Source organism: Saimiri boliviensis (genome assembly GCF_048565385.1).
Source record: "Saimiri boliviensis isolate mSaiBol1 chromosome 19 unlocalized genomic scaffold, mSaiBol1.pri SUPER_19_unloc_3, whole genome shotgun sequence".
Taxonomy (NCBI): domain Eukaryota; kingdom Metazoa; phylum Chordata; class Mammalia; order Primates; family Cebidae; genus Saimiri; species Saimiri boliviensis.
In genome coordinates, this window is record NW_027412504.1 from 676,772 (window position 1) to 688,480 (window position 11,709).

The 11,709-nt window shown below is 36.3% G+C and overlaps 1 non-coding gene across 1 annotated transcript; it reads right to left on the reverse strand.

The window, feature by feature from the left end:
* Window positions 1-11,299: 11,299 nt before the first annotated feature.
* LOC141583331 (U6 spliceosomal RNA) lies at window positions 11,300-11,406 on the reverse strand. Its single transcript, XR_012516003.1, has one exon. It is a non-coding gene; the product is annotated as a U6 spliceosomal RNA (small nuclear RNA).
* Window positions 11,407-11,709: the final 303 nt, after the last annotated feature.

The following is an 11,709-nucleotide window of genomic DNA, read 5'->3' on the forward strand; positions in this document are numbered from 1 at the left end:
TATATCTGTCATTTCTCCCCATGCTATCTCTTCCCACCTCCCCACCCCCCCGCCCCTCCCCCATTTCCCCCCAACGGACCCCAGTATGTAGTGCTCCCCTCCTTGTATCCATGTGTTCTCATTGTTCAACACCCACCTATGAGTGAGAATATACGGTGTTTGATTTTCTGCTCTTGTGTCAGTTTGCTGAGAATGATGGTTTCCAGTATTTTTTATTTGACTCTCAGCTTGCATGTTATTGGTGTACAGAAGTGTTACTAATTTCTATGCATTGATTTTGTATCTTGAAATATTATTAAAATCATTTGATATTTCAAGGAAGCTTTTGGCAGAGTCTTTAGAATTTTATAGATATAGAATCATATCACAGCGAAGAGAGATAGTTTGACTTGTGTTCTTCCTGTTTGGATGACTTTTATTTATTTATCTTGACCAACTGCTCTGGCCAGGACATTCAGTACTATGCTGAATAGGAGTGGTGAGAGTGGACACTCTTGCATTGCTTCAGGCCTCAAGGGAAATGGCTCATTGTTTGCCTGTTCGGTATGATGCTGCCTGTGGGTTTGTCATAGGTGGCTCTTACTGTTTTGAGGTATGGCCGTTTGATACCATGTCTGTTAAGGATTTTATCAGTAAGTAATGTTGGATTTTATCTAAAGTTTTTCTGTGTCTATTGAGATTGTTATATGGTTTTGCCTTTAATTCTGTTTATGTGGCGAATGACATTTATTGATTTGCATATGCCAAGCCAGCCTTACATTCCGGGAATAAAGCCCACATGATCATGACAAATTAGCATCTTAACATGTTGCTGGCTTTAGTTTGCTCATATTTCCTTGAGGTTTTTGCCTCTATGTTTTTTAGGGATATTGACCTGAAGATTTACTATTTTGTTTTATCTCTACCAGATTTTGGTGTCAGGTAGATGCTGGCTTCTTAGAATGAGTTAGAGAGGAATCCCTCTTTCTCATTTTTTTGGAATAGTTTCCATATGATTAATATCAGTTATTCCTTGAACATCTGGTAGAATCCAGCTGTGAATCCATCTAGTCCAGGACTTTTTTAGTTGGCAGTTTTTCTATTACTGATTCAATTTTAAAATTTGTTACTGTCTTTTTCAAGTTTTCACTTTCTTCCTGGTTCAATGTTGGGATGTTGTATGTTTCCAGAAATTTATCTATTTTCTGTAGATTTTTAAAAATTTGTCTGCATAGAGGTGTTCATAATAGTTCCTAAGGATCTTTTTTTATTTCTATGAGATTGGTGACATTTTCATCATTGTCATTTCTCACTGTACCTATTGGTTCTTCTCTCATTCTTTTTTGTTAAACTAATCTAGTTAAAGTTACCCATTCCTGATGTGTTGTTATAGTTGCAAAAAGAAAGGAAATACTGCATATTAACTTCTAAGTTGATTAGCTGATTGGAGAATGTAAGGATTTATAACTTTATGTTATTATTATTATTATTGTATCTAATTATGTTCCACCCTGAGAGTTGTGGTGAGAAACCTTTAGAGTAATAATATTTTGGCTTGTTCTGGTGTTCTGTTTTGTCTTCTTATTTCTTACATTGCTTTGTGCAGTCAGACAGAGAGTGCCAACGAACTAACTATGGGAGTTGATGCCATTTGATAACTACAAGGCATGGTTCATAACAGATAGGTTATTATAAAAGCAGAAAACAAATGCCTTCTAAGAAGCTAAGTATAGTTAATTAAATTTTAAAACTGCTTACAGTATGTCATTGCAATGGAACTGAGAAGCCAAATGGTAGTTAGAAATCGTTGCTTGGGCCCCAGGCACAGAACATTTTAAAGATTCCATAATATAAGAAGTATTCTCATTCAAAGTATGATAAATATATCTTTGTTCACTTGTAAACTTAGTGGTTGGTGTAAATCTTTGTTCAAACATTTAGACTGTTCTGTGGACTAAAGGGGAAAAGGTTATGGGCATAGATCAAATTAGTGGAGATGTCAATTTGTGAAGCTGAGAGCTAGTAATAGAAGACTGCCGATTCTGGACACATCACCAACTGTTAGCATTTGTTCTAAAATTTTTGTATATAAATAGCAGTCTAAACTCAACATTACTTATAACGGAGTCATCCATAAGAACTCTGTAGTTCAGATCTATTATCAGCTATTAGTTAGAAAACAGAGGTTTCTGCCTGAACAATTTAATATAAGAAAATAATTCATTATTATTTTCTCATATCTCTTATAACTCCTGCTTCATAGTGGTTACTTAATAAATAATGATAATAATAAAGATAATGATTAATGATAAAATTGATAGCAATAGCTACTTTTTATTGGTCACATATCAAGTGCCAGGAACTCCAAAAACATTACCTTATTTAATTCTGAAACACACTCTACAACGGTATTATTTATCCTTTTCTTATTGTGAGAATAGTAAGATATAAAGAAGTTGAGTAGTATACCAAAAGTCAAATAATTATCATGCTAAAATCGCCAGATTTAAAAAGAAACATGCCTCTAAACCCAAGTTTCTTCTCCCGAAAAATGTAAACTGATTCTTTTGGGTGACAGAGTCGATGGAGGGACGGATATATAACTTCTCAATTTTTATCTAGACTAACCCATGAGTTCTAATGTTTACAGATACACAACACACACACATGCACACAGTGTTACTACATAATACTGAAGAAGTATTCAGGGCGGGCGTGATGGCTCATGCCTGTAATTCCAGCACTCTGGGAGGCCAAGGCGGGTGGATTATTTCAGATCAGCACTTCAAGACCAACCTGACCAACATGGTGAAACCCAGTCTCTACTAAAAATACAAAAAAATTAGCTGAATGTGGTGGTGCATGACTGCAGCCCCAGCTACTTGGGAAGCAGTGGCAGGAGAACTGCTTGAACTTGAAAGGCAGAGGCAGTGAGCCGAGATCCTGCCACTGCACTCCAGCCTGGGTGACAGAGTGAGACTCCATCTCAAAAAAAAAAAAAAAAAAAAAGTGTCTATAAGAAGTACAGCAATCTAAGAAACCTAAGAGAGAAGTAATAGTCATTGTCATTTTCCAGATATTTTCACACTGTAATAATTTTATGTGTTCTTTGTGACTTCTCTGCTCAACCTCTACCCACACAATAGTCCACTCCTCACAAGCTCTTTTCCTCTGAGTAGCAGTGCCCTCCAGGTGGCTTTCAGGGAAAAGTTTCTTTTAAGAAGTCACAACTCAAACACTTGTCCATGTTGCCTCTTGTGGTCTGTGCCTGGTCAATTAGAAATAGGCACGTACTTCTTGTTGCCTCCTCTTAACAATATAGTAACTCGTACTTCTGTTTGCTTATCATTTATTGCAAAAATTTGAAAACATTGATTGTTTTAGTTTCAATAAAATTTTCTTTAAATTTCATTTGACCTAAAAAAGAATATCAGAGTGAAGCTTGTCAGCCCCAACTATTCCACACATTTATCACTGTCAGCAACAGTGATAAATGGACATCAGGTGGGGACAGTAAGAGCAAAAACTACTGGATCTATTTTGTGTATTTTTAGGTGTTGTGGGTGATGTTTATAAATAAAAAAACACTCTAATTGCCTTTAAAATAATGAATGCTTAAATCAAATTAATTTTTTCAGAAAAATAAAAACTCTAATGCATTTTACTTCATGTGACTTTAGTAATATTTGAGAAATAAAGACAGATTTAAAGTTTATTGGTAAAATAAAGACTAATGTCAGATATTAGGTTTGTAAAATGATTTAAAGTAATAAACTGCTTTTTTTGACTTTTAAAATTCGTTCAACTTACCTGCTTTGGAGTCACTAGATTCTAGGTAAGGTCTGAGAACATGTGGAGTTAGCCGTGCTCCCTGGCTATGCTTGAAAAAGTCAGACTTTATATGCACTTGTGTCTGGTGTCCTAGGCTCCATACCTAGTATAAAATTAAAATAACTTACCTGACAGGTGTTTCACCAAAAAAAAAAAAAATTGCTAAGAGCTAACATTGTAACATATAATTGAGACTACTGACAAAAGTTTTACATGGAAGCTTTGTGGAAAAAGTGAAATGTGCTTTCAGTAAAACATTATAAGGCATTAGAATGTAAATTTTTGCTTCATTCAGAAGGTTAAAAATTGTTTTGACTTAAATAGAATGAAGCTAAAGGATTGAGCAAGTTGGGGAAGGTTTGTGAAATAGTCATCTTGTAAAAGAAACACCGTGTGAACACACTGGCTAAATTTAAAGGAGTATTGTTCAGTTTTTCCATAAATTGAACATTGGAATAAAAACACAACAGGGCTTTCTAGGAGCACTAATTTTGCTTTAATACAAATTTGTAAAAGGTTATCAAAAGCTTATAAGAATTTCAACTTATAGTCAAACTGACGAAGACTGGATGAATTCATCTTTAAGGTTTTATTAAAAATTTGAGTTGACATTAACAGTACACTAATGCAAGAGTGAAATTTGGCTTTCTTTCTTGAATATGATTTTAACATAATATTAAAGAATAAAAAAAGATTTCTGTCTCTCCTCAAATAAATTACAGGAAAAAGAAGGGAAAGACACACATTGCTTGAAAAGCTGAGTCTTCTATCAATGAGTAAAAGCTTTTGCCTTTAAACGTTTTTTGAGTTACCATTTTGGCTAAATGAATGACTTACTGTGACCTGGCATTCCATTTTATATCAAATGCTTTAGGCCTTTAGTATATTTATATCAATATTAATATATTTGATACACTTCCCCAAATCCAATTTTATCTTCAAAATTAAGTCTTTTTGACTTCTTAATTTGGAATGCAAAAGAAGGCACTGAAAAATCCAAAAGAGAAGTATGTGGAATTATTTGACATGTTGTTACATGAGGAGCACTGTCAAAATAAGAAATATTTGACTCTTCGGATTGTATTCTAGGCAATGTTAATATATGTTTCAAAATTGTATGAAATTCCTAAAATTCTAATATGCCAAAATATGTGCTATCAATTATAGTTTCCATGATAAATTGTAGACCACAGAAATGAACAAACTTTCTTGTCAATCATGTAACTATAACTATTTAACATAATTTCCACACTTAACTGCTTAATACTGATGCAGTTTCTGAAAACTTCACAAGCACAAAATGTCCTAGAATATGGTGTCTTTTAGGAGGAAATAATGGAAAGACCACGAAAAAGAGCTCTTGAATACAGATTTCTGGAAACTTTAGAATCACATCCTTTGTCAAATTATCCCAAATACTTTAAGGACTGTGTAAGATTTCCTGGAATTTTAATGAAAAGACTTACTTGTTTTTAAAACTCCATCCCAAGTAGAAGAAAACATAATTGAATAACAAGAAAACATTTTGTCAGACTGTCATTCTAAATCAGCCAATACTGAAACTGTTTATATATGCAGTTTGAATGAACTCCATGGTATAAGTCAAGTTACCTATGACAACCCATCAGTTACAACTACTATGAACTTAAATTGGAGAAACAACTGATATTTAAAGGAATATAAGTTCAATGTTAAGCATGGACTCACAGACAACCAAGACAGCTGCCTTGTCCTTCCTGGGTCCATACTCAAAGTTCTTCTTAAAGGAGAACTACAAACCATTGCTCAAAGAAATATGAGACGTCACAAACACATTTTAAAAATCCATGCTCATGCATACAAAAAAATCTATATTATAAAAATGGCCCCATGGTTCAAACTAATTTATAGATTCAATGCTATTCATATCAAGCTACCATTTACTTTCTTCACAGAATTGCCAAAAACTACTTTAATTTCATATCGGATGAAAAAAGAGCCCACATAGCAAATCAAAAAGAACAACACTGGAGACATCATGCTACCTGACTTCAAACTATTCTACCAGACTACAGTAACCAAAACAGCATGGTACTGAAACCAACACAGATATATAGAGCAATGGAATGGGACAGAGCCCTCAAAAATAATGCCACACAGCTACAACCATCTGAACTTTGACAAAGTAGACCAAAAATACCATCAGGAATGGATTACCTATTTAATAAAAGGTGTTGGGAAAACTGGGTAGCCATGTACAGAAAACTGAAACTGGACCCCTTACTTACACCTTATACAAAAATTAACACAAGATGGGTAAAAGACTAAAAGTGAAGACCTAAAATTATAAAGACCCTAGAAAAAAACCTAGGCAATACCATTCAGAACATAGGCATAGGCAAAGACTTTATGACTAAAACACCAAAAGCAACGGCAATAAATGTCAAAATTGGCAAACACTTCTGCACAGAATTAAACTAAACTAAAAAGCTTCTGCACAGAAAACTAAAATAAAACAAAACACAACTATCATCGGAGTGAATGGGCAACCCACAGAATGGGAGAACATTTTTGCAATCTATCCATCTGACAAAGGACTAATATACAGAATCTACAAAGAACTTAAATTTACAAGAAAAAAACAACTCCATCAAAAAGTAGGCAAAGAATATAAACAGACACTCCTGGAAAGAAGACATTTATGAAGCTAACAAACATATGCTGAAAAGCTCATCATCACTTGTCATTTCAGAAAAACAATAATTAAAAAAGTCAGAAAACAACAGATGCTGGAGAGGATGTAGAGATATAGGAAATCTTTTACACTGTTGGTGGGAGTGTAAATTAGTTCAGACATTGTGGAAGACAGTGTGGTGATTCCTCAATGATCTAGAAATAGAAATGCCATTGGACCCAGCAATCCCACTACTGGGTATATACCCACAGGATTATAAATCATTCTACCACAAAGACATATGCACACATATGTTTACTGCAGCACTGTTCACAACAGCAAAAACTTGGAACCAACCCAGATGCCCATCAATAATAAACTGGATAAGGAAAATGTCACACATATACACCCACAGCCATGAAAAAGAATGAGTTCATGTCCTTCTCAGGGACATGGATGAAACTAGAAACCATCATTCTCAGCAAACTGACACAAGAACGGAAAACCAAATGCCACGTGTTCTTATTCATAAGTGGGAGTTGAACAATGAGAGTACATGGGCACAGGGAGGAAAATATCACACACCTGGGCCTGTTGCAGATGGGCCTAGGGGAGGGATAGCATTAGGAGAAATACCTAAGGTAGATCATGGGTTGATGATAATAATAATAAAAGAAATATGCTTTTAATTATAAAGCTCTTAAAGAAAATCCTTTTGAATCTCTTACTACCACATCATAGCTGGGACAAACTGCTGCTATTTAAAAAGTAACAAATATCAAACCAGAAAGAATTAGATTTAGGAACCAAACTCAGGTTGCTGTAGGGAACAGGGCAGAATCTTAGGATTGGAAGGTCACCACTGCTCCTTCAGTCTGGCCTTGGCTGATAAAAGATGGCTTAATGTGGACAGAAACTCTTAGGTTAAAAAAAAAAAAAAAAGAAGAAATTTCTACAAACTAGAAAATACATACTTGGCAGCTACAAGAGTTTTAGCCAATTCAGATGACTTGCTTCCCAAAATTTGGAACATTCCCTTAGATTTGACCAAGTCAGAAAGATATGGTCATACTTGATGAAAGAAAAGTGAAATAAAATCTCAAACATAAATAAATAAAAAAAGTTAAGCAAAATTAAAAAATGCACAATAAATATGATTACTGAGTGTCAATGTTAAGGAGAAATTAAAACTAAGTGGTTGGTAATCTTAACTTTTGGTCATTAAGGAAAAATTTTAAGACAAATCTCTAATTTAGTCACTTACCTGGAAATAAGGCTCAGGCTGATGACTGTTCTCTACCATCTTAGAAACAGGAAAAAATTCACACTCACCTTTCCTGTCAGAAGCAAGCTGAGACTCAAGAAAGGAAGTGCCTGCTCTCCACCATCATGGAAGCAGAACAACTTGTCTTCCTTACCGGAAATGAGAAAAACTTCACAAAAGGAGCTGTAAAGCAAAATCAACCTTACCTCTGAAACAAATTTTGGGAGATCCGGGACTCTCCAGGGGGCAGAAGCTCCCAAACCTCAGCAAATCATCTATCCCGTTGGTTTGAACAATAAGGATAGCCCAGGTTGGTATCAAGCAATAATAACATTTATCAAAGGTCAGGGCCACACTGGCAATGTCCTTCTTTCTCTCTTTTTTTTTTTTCCCTTCTGAGGTAGAGTAGCACTCTGTTGCCAGGCACCAGACTGGAGTGCAGTGGTGCAATCTCAACTCACTGCAACCTCTGTGTCCTGGGTTCAAGCAATTTTCCTGCCTCATCCTCCCAGGTAGCTGGGACTACAGGACCATGCCACCACGCTCAGTTAATTTTTTTTTTTTTTTTTTTTTTTGTATTTTTAGTAGAGATGGGGTTTCACCATGTTGGCCAGGATTGGCTTGTACTCTTGACCTCATGATCCGCCCGCCTCGGCCTCCCGAAGTGCTGGAATTACAGGCTTGAGCCACCGCGCCGGGCCCATGTCCTTCTCTTTTTATCTTTATTCTTATAGCCTGTTTTGTCAGAAACCAGGATTGCAACACCTGCTTTTTTCTGTTTCCCATTTACTTGAAGGATTTTTCTCCATTCATTTTGAGCCTATGTGTGGGAGTTCATTTGAGATGGGTCTCTTAAAGACAGCATAATCAAATGAGTCTTGGCTCTTTATCTATCTTGTCGCAGTATGTCTTTCAATTGGAGCATTTAGCCCATTTACATTTAAAGTTAGCAATGATATGTAAGTATTTGATCCTGTCATCACGCTCCTAATTGATAACTTCACAGACTTGTGTACGTGGTTGTTTTTTTTAGCATCACTGGTCTGTGTAATTCAGTGCATTTGTGTAGTGGCTGGTGATGATCTTTTCTTTCCATATTAAATTCTACTTTCAGGAGCTCTTGTAAGATAGATCTGCTGGTAATGAATTCCCTCAGCATTTGCTTGACTGAAAATGATCTTATTTCTCCTTCACTTATGACACTTAGTTTTGCTGGACTTGAAATTCCAGGTTGAAATTTTTTTCTTTAAGTAGTTGAATATCTCTTCTGGCTTGTGGGGTTTCAGCTGAGCAGTTCACTGTTAGTCTGATGGGATTCCTTTTGTAGGTGACCTTGTCTTTCTCGCTAGCTGCCTTTGACAAGTTTTATTTCATTTTGATCTTGGAGAACCTGATGATTATGTGTCTTAGAGATGTTCTTCTTGTGGCATATCTGAGCTTCTCTAGATATCCTGAATTCAATGTTGTTCTGTCTGGCTAGGTTGGGGAAATTCTGATGAATGATATTCTGAAATATGTTTTCCAATTTGGTTACATTTTTGTCATCTCTTTCAGGTACATTAATAAGGCATATATTTCACCTTTTTACATAATACTTTATTTCTCAAAGGTTTTGTTCATTCCTTTTTATTCTTTTCCCCCATTCTTGCCTCTTTTCTTTCAGAAAGCCAGTTTTCAAGCTCTGAGACTCTTACCTTTGCTTGATCTATTCTACTAGGTGGTCTTGCACATGAGATGGTGCTGGTCTGACCTCAGCACTCCTTAGTCTGCTTGCCTCTCCCAGGACCCCAGCCTGGCCACACCTGCTTACAGGGCATTGGGTGCCCAGACACATTACAAAAATTTTTATAAGGCAATCACACAAAATTACCACGTGGCTGCATTATAAAAATTCATGTAGTGTGCTTTTCAGCTCTATCACATCAGTTTATTCTTTTTTTAAAAGCTGTACTTCAGGTTATAGGGTACACATGCAGATCATGCAGAATTGTTGCATAGGTACACACATGGCAATGTGGTTTCCTGCCTCCATCCAGTCACATACATCTGGCATTTCTCTTCAGGTAATCCCTCCCTGACCTCCCCAACCCCTGGTGTCCCCCTGTTGGCCACCCCCAAAAAGACCCCAGTGTGTCATGCACCCCTCCCTGTATCCATGTGTTATCATTATTCATCACCTGCCTATGAGCGAGAACATGCAGTGTTGGATTTTCTTTCTTCTGTCAGTTTGCTGAGAATGATGGTTTCCAGATTGATTCATGTCCCTACAAAGGACACAAACTCATCTTTTTTTGTGGCTGCATAATATTCCATGGTGTATATGTGTCATATTTTCCTTGTCCAGTCTATCGTCTCTGGACATTTGGGTTGTTTTCAGGTCTTTGCCATTGTAAACAGTGCCACTGTGAACATATGTGTGCATGTGTCTTTATAATAGAATGATTTATAATCCTTTGGGTATATACCCAGTAATTGGATTGCAGGGTCAAATGGAATTACAATTTCCAGGCCCTTGAGCAAGTGCCACACTGCCTTCCACAATGGTTCAACTAGTTTGTACTTCTAGCAACAGTGTAAAAGTGTTCCTATTTCTCCACATGCTCTCTGGTATCTGTTGTCTCCAGATTTTTTAATGGTCACCATTCTAACTGGCATGAGGTGATATCTCAATGTGGTTTTGATTTCTCTAATAACCAGTGATGATGAGTATTTTTTCACATGTTTATTGGCCTCATATATATCTTCCTTTCAAAAGTGTCTGTTCATATCCTTTGTCCACTTTTGAACGGGTTTGCTTGTTTTTTTCCTTGTAAATCTGCTTTATTTCTTTGTAGATTATGGCTATTAGCCATTTGTCAGATGGGTAGATTGCAATAATTGTTTCTCATTCTGCTGGTTGCTGGCTCACTCTAATGATGGTTTCTTTTGCTGTACATAAGCTCTGGAGATTAATAAGGTCCCATTTGTCTATTTTCCTTTTTGTTGCCAATGCTTTTGGTGTTTTAGTCATGAAGTACTTGCCTACACCTATGTCCTGAATGGCTTTGCCTATTTTTTGTCTAGATTTTTTTATGGCATTAGGTCTTATGTCTAGATCTTTAATCCATCTGGAGGTAATTCTACTGTAAGGTGAAAGGAAGAGGTCCAGTTTCTGCTTTCTGGACACTGGTAGCCTATTTTCCCAACAACAATTATTAAACAAGAAATCCTTTACCCATTGCTTGTCTTTCTCAGGTTTGTCAAAGATGAGATGGTTGTAGATGTGTGCCATTGCCACCAGGACCTCTGTTCTGTTCCATTGGTCTATTTCTCTGTTTTAGTACCAGTACCATGCTGTTTTGATTACTGTAGCTTTCTATTATAGTTTGAAATCGGGTAGCATGATGCCTCTGACTTTGTTCTTTTTGCTTAGCAATGTCTTGGCTATGCACACTCTCTTTTGATTCCATATGAAGTTTAAGGTGGGGTTTTCCAGTTCTGTGAATAAGATCATTGGTAGCTTGAGGGGGACAGCATTGAATCTATAAATTACTTTGGGCAGTATGGCCATTTTCACGATATTGATTCTTTCTACAAATATGGAATGCTTCATGAATTTTTTGGTCCTCCTTGAGCAGGGGCCATGCTAATCTTCTCTGAATCATTCCAATTTTAATATATGTGCTGCCAAAGTGAGCACCAGTAATGTTGTTTATACTGGATATATTGCCTGTTAGCTCCTGCGATGTTTTACAATGATTTTTGGCCTCCTTGCATTGGATGATGACATACTTCTTTCACTTAGTGAACTTTGTTTCTATCCACATTCTGAATTCTACTTGTATCATTGCAGATATGACAGCCTCTGGCCAGTTCTGAAAACTTGAACAGGCTGAACAGTTGATGTAATCATCTGGAGGAAAGAAGGCATGCTGACTTCTTGAGTTTCAGTGTTCTTGCACTGATTCTTCCTCATCTTTATGAGCTTATTCACCTTCAACCT